This window comes from Malurus melanocephalus, unplaced genomic scaffold (assembly GCF_030028575.1).
Source record: "Malurus melanocephalus ecotype Western Australia unplaced genomic scaffold, MMel_1.1 scaffold_170, whole genome shotgun sequence".
In the NCBI taxonomy this organism is placed as follows: Eukaryota; Metazoa; Chordata; class Aves; order Passeriformes; family Maluridae; genus Malurus; species Malurus melanocephalus.
Window position 1 is genome coordinate 568,113 of NW_026623402.1, and position 5,808 is coordinate 573,920.

The following is a 5,808-nucleotide window of genomic DNA, read 5'->3' on the forward strand; positions in this document are numbered from 1 at the left end:
GCTCCCCTGGAAACACCTCCTGGGCAGGGTTGTCCCAGCAGGAACGAGCTGACATCTCTTCTCTCTGCAGAGTGGCACTTCTGGGATGTGTGTGGACGGCCTCCCACCCCTGGCCCCGCGAGAGGAGCAGCGAGCCTGGCGGTCTGGAGCATGGAGAGGCAGGAGCGTGGGGCACAGGCCCGGGCTGGACCCCAAAGGTGGGTGCAGGAAGGCGTTTGGGGTGTCCCCGAGGGGCACTCACCTTCACCAGCTGGCGATGAAGGGCACTGGCAGTGCTGCTGAGCTCCAGTGCCATTGCTTTTGGCAGAGAGGGTTGATCAACACCAGGGGGGTCCTGGGGTCTGGGATGTGGCGGGGATCTGACAGGGTTTTGGATGTGGCAGGGTCTCAGGTCTGGCAGCGGTCTGTGAGGGTCTCTTTGCTCTCCCAGATGTGGGAGCCTTTCCCCCAAAAGCAGCACAGAGGCCAGTTGGGGAGGGCTGGGGGCACACTGAGGTCCTGGCACTGCTGTCACTTGTGTGCCTGGGGTGGGAGCCCAGGGCTTACCTGGGGTGGCTGGGACAGGAGTGAAAGAGAAGCCAGCATGAAACAAAATTGAGCTCTGCTCAGCCAGGGCAGACAAACATCAGTTATGTGGTTATTGGTACAATTAATTATCASCAGGGTCATGGATGGTGCAAACCAAGCAGAGAGTGGTTGTGAGCTGCTGTGACTCTCCCTGGCTGGTTGGAATGGAGGAGAAGGAGCATGGGGAAAGCTTTAAGSAAAATTCTGATCCTGTGCCCAAAACATGAGGCTAGGGGTGGCTGATAAAGGCCACTGCACGAGGCTCCCAAGGCATGGCATGAGCTTGTCTGTGATGTTTTCTGGGGGGAACGTCAGGTTTGGGGGCTCTGTAATCCAGCAGGGAAGGGCAAAGCAGAGCTGGGGGAAGGAGGCTGATGCCAGGGCAGGCACAAAGAGAAACAGCCAGAGATGGAGGGCAGAAYGAGCCCCTAGGAGAACAGGCTGGGACACTGCAGGGACTCAGGGTTATGTACTGAGGCCTCCATCTGCCTTTCGAGCATCTGCACCACCATGGGCAAACACTGGCAGATACAAAAACCAGTTCAGACCACTGCCTGTTAAAGTCCAGGCTCTCCTGCCCTTACATTCCTGGAAGGAGGTCACCCTGGCTGCAGATTTTGTTATTTTTGATGTGARCAGTAAAGCTTTTGCCCCATCCACCCACTTCAGGCCTGTATCCCAGCATAAACAGGGAATTTTAAAGCAAGCAGCCATGTGGGAACAGGAGTGGGAAACTGGGATGATTTTTCTGGAGGGGAAGGATCAGAGTGCCCAGAACAGCCAAGCCTTGCAGCCTTTTCACTGCCTGGAACAGCAGGGTCCATGATGGGCTTAATGACAGAGCAGCATCTGAGAGAAAAGGCATAAACTTGGTGTCCAAACAGTGCTGCATCCTTTCTGCCCAGTATTAGAAGCAGTTCCAAGGCAAAGCTGRCAAATTTGGGTGTGTTTTGAGCTGGGGAATCCAAAGAAGGAGCCACACCCATGCTGCCTGTAGGACCTGTACCTGCAGATCCAAGGGTGCTTTGGTGGGCTGGCATGGCCAGGGTGGGCAGATRYCTTTAGAGCCTGCAAGAAGGGACAKTGTGATGGTTGAAATCAGCATCACTCACTTCCACTCTTGCCCCCGGCCCTGGCGTGGTTATCTATGGGCATCTTCWCCAGCCACACTGGGATCTGCTCCACCCATCCCTCCCAGGGAGGCAGGAGTTCTCATCCAGCCCCCAGCCYGGACCTTTCCGTGGCCACTTCTCTGCTTTGTTTTCCTGCCAGCTGTCTCCTGTGGCTCTGCTTGTTTGTCCCCTGTGTGGCAGTGCCCCTGGGCTGTTGGTGCCTCATCCCAGCCGGGCTCTTTGGGATGCCCTCAGTTCCTGGCACCACAACACYGATATTTTTATCTTGACTGCAAATACATTTTTCTTCCTCCTRTTCTGCAAGCATCAAGAGAGAGCTGTAAGCCCCCTCTTCCATCCTAGTACATTTTTTTTTATCTTGGCAGCCCCACTGGTCATGCAGTCAAACCTCAAGCATCAAGAGAGAGCTGTAAGCCCCCTCTTCCATCCCAGTACATTTCTTTATCTTGGCAGCCCCTTTGGCCATCACTGGTCATGCAGGTCCTGCCTCAGCGCTGAGGGTGCTGCGGGCCCGAGAGGGGATGCAATATGTGTCCCCGAGCGAGCTGTCATTTGCCTCCGTCGGTGATCGGTGTAGAACCTCATATTTCAGGGTATTTCTATTCATCCCCCAGTTCCCAAAAGGTTTTTGAACAAAACCACCGAATGTCGGCGTCGCTCATGACCTTGCAGGAGCCTTTTAAACGGCAGCCAAAGGTTGAACAGCACCATCTAGTGCGCTCCCTCCCAAGCCGCCCGCGCCGCAGGGACTCGGGCTGCCATCCCGCACATCCCGCACATCCCGCACATCCCTGCCGCTGCTGGGAACGCTGGATGCTCACAGACCCCTCCGAGCCATCACCCCTCAGCGCTGGGGAGGGCACATCTTGCTTCGGGGAGTCGGAAGGGTCCCTGCAAAGAGGAGAATTCATTTGGGAGGATTCCCTTCAGTGCTGAAGCTGATCCGAGCGGTTTCAGGCTCTGCAGAAGGGATGCTGGAAAGTTTGTGGGTCTCAAGCCKCCCTGGCAGGAGGGGAGGGTGCTACAGAAAACATCCGTTTGCAAGGAGGCTCTGGAATTGCACTGCACCAGCGCTGCCTGCGTGCAGGACAGACTCTTCAGACCAAAGAGCAGTACCTTTCCTTCACTGTCTGCTGGCTCTTCCAGGCAAAAAGCAAYGTGTGCTTTGGGAGCTGGGAATTCAGCATCCCAGGTTCACACGGGACCAGCCTCRGTGGCAGGTGACACYTGTGAGRGTGCACCAAAACACCACTGCCATCTCGGTGATGACAGTTTTGGTATAAGGGTGATAATTAAGGGTAAAAGGTAGAGCTACACGAAGAAGGGAAAAATAACCAGGTTTGGTTCATTCACCTTAAAGACTTTGCAGTCTGATTCCTCCTACACACAGCCAGGGATGCTTAGTTTGGTTTATCACCTATTTCATCTCCTCAGATAAATCTGGAAGTAAGTGGTTTTGGTCCCTGGTAGAGTGCAGGGATCGGGCTCCTTGTCATGAGCCAGCCTGAGGGGTAAAAGGTAGGGAAAGGGCTCTAGAGGGAGCCCATGACTGTCTCAGCTCCAAGCACCCCTGCTAGAGTATCAGAAAATAATGAGGCACCGTGAAGCCATGGCATCAGCCTGTGGCAATTCACCTCTTCCAGCCTATGAAGGGGCAGCTGCCCCTGCCTTTCCAGGGCAGTGCTGGCTCTGCTTTCCCTGGGAGCATGCACAGAGCGATCCTGCACTGCTGCAAGGGACCCGCTGCCTCCGAATGTGCCTGCAGATGGCATTGGGGCTGCCTCCTAACCCCGGGCTGTGTCCCCTGAGCCAGGACAATGCACCAGGAGCTGGTGGGAGCAAKAYGAGCCTCCAGCACTTCTCCCACCTCCCCAGATCCAGCCCAACACGAGAAGCCATAACGATCAGGGAAGGAAAGCATCATGAGGGAGGGCAGGTCAAGCCCCAGCACTTCAGCCACCTGCATCCTGCTGCATCCAAAATAACCCACCACCTTGAGCTCCCCCTTGCCATGGAGAAATCTGGCTTTGGTTTCTCAAATGAACTCAGTTCAAACCATGAATCTTGCTGGGCCTTTCTCTGGGAGATTAAAAGCTCTCTAATACCTGATCGTCTGTCACCCATGAAGTGGCTGCAGTGTTATAAAGGAGGTGTCTCTGTGGCTCCTTTGAACTTGCTGGGGAGGCTGCGGGCCTCAGCCACCCCCTGCAAAGCAGGGCTCACTTTTAACACTCCTCCACCTTCTCCCGATTCGTCAGCATCCTTTTCAAAACGCAGATGCTGGAGCCCTTCTTCTGTAGCACCCAGCCCCATCCCAGCTGGACATCCCCATGGGGAACCTGCTGCCCCCCCATTATCCCTCCTGCCTCCTTAGTTCCCCCCATCCATCCTTGCCAGGGTTTCCAGCAGAAGGGCCCTGTGCTCAGTGGACAGACCCTTTCACAGCTGCTCGCATTCAAGCACGTTTTATTTGCCGGGGACGCGGCTTGTGAAGTTTTCTACAGCTGTCTTGACCTCGTCCATGTCTCCTGCCCCTCTCATTTCCCTCGCCCCGGCGTTTTTCTCAGCAGGGCTTTTTAATCTATTTCTAGACCATTGATGGAAATACTGAATAGCACTGGGCTTCCCATCCAAGCCCGGACACCCACTGAGCGCGCTCCCATTCTGCAGGGATTCCCCATTGATGGTTGTCGGTTTGCCAGCTCCCAGCCCCTTTAAGGTGTCCCTCTTGATGTTGTATTGTGCTAATTTTTAATCAGAATAGTATATGGATTAAGTCACATGCCTGAACAGAGCCCAGGTCTATTATTTCTATGCCATAACCTTTATCAGCCAAACTTGTAATCTCTTCAAAGGATGACATCAGAGTTTGACAAGAGCTATTTTCTGGAAACTAGGCTGATTGCATTAATTATATTCCCATCCTTTAATTCTTTACCAGCTGAATCCCACATCAGCTTTTCTATTATTACGCTTGAGATCAGTATTGCACTGCTACGTGTAAATCAGCTCCGAGCACCGTTCACATGAGAGAGTGTAAGGACCCACATCCTGCCAGGSCCTGTGCTGGGGTGGGATGGGGAGTGTCACTGCCTAGGCTGGATGTCTGTGAGTTTCACAAAGCTGGGGGAAAAAAAAAAGTTAAAAAAAAAATCCAAAAGTGTTCCGTAAACGCAACGAGCCAGGCATCTGCAGTAGCATAATTGCATAAGAAAGCAGAAACAATCCCTACTGGAAATCAATCTGAGTGRTTTGTGATTTTTAGAGGATTGTCTAGTGGCTTGTTTGCATGTTCAGCTTTTGGGATGGTATCTAGGGTCTGCCTGGTTTCGAGTCTATCACTGCTTTCCAGGGAAGAAACAAGCTTTTGCAGTTCCCTGGCACCTTACTCTCTTTTGATCTCTGCACCTGGCAATCCCCTTCTTCTCCCGGCAGTATCCCCCATCACTGCAGCCCCAGAGCTGGGGCACCCTGCTCCCCATCAGCACCCATCCTGGATCCGGGGAGTCTCCACGTGGTGTGACCCATTCCAGACCATGCAGTGCCACCTCTTGGACAGTCCCTGATTTCTCCCCGCGGCAGAGTAGCTCAGCTCAGAGAAGCAGGACACACATTGCAGATTCCAAACCAGATGTAGTTGCTGTTGGAAGCAAGAGCGGTCAGTGGACCGGCGCTCCTACATCCCCAGGTCCACGGTGTGTGGTCCAAAATGGACATAGCTCAGGTGTGCCACGGTGTTCAACACGGACAGAGCTGTGGTGTTTGAGGTTTTGATGCCTYTCCTGGGCAGAGCCCTTCGACCAGACCCTGGAAGTTTCCAAAATCTCTCTGGGGCCATCTCTGCCCGGGATGCTCACGGGAGCTCTGCGGGCTCCCCTCATCCTGGGGCAGACGGAACCCATGAGGTGCCCACCCAGCCGGGGCAAGGCGGGAACCCAGCCCGAACCCTCGGCCCCGAGCCGGAGCTGTCCGGGGAGCCCAGCCCGTTCCTTCGGCCATGTGCTGCGGCTCCCGGGGCTCGAAACCCCCCGGGCCGGGATCTCCGTACTCGCCCGGGCCGGCCCCTCAGCGGGAGCGGGGCCTGCAGCCCCCCGAGCGCCGCGTGTGC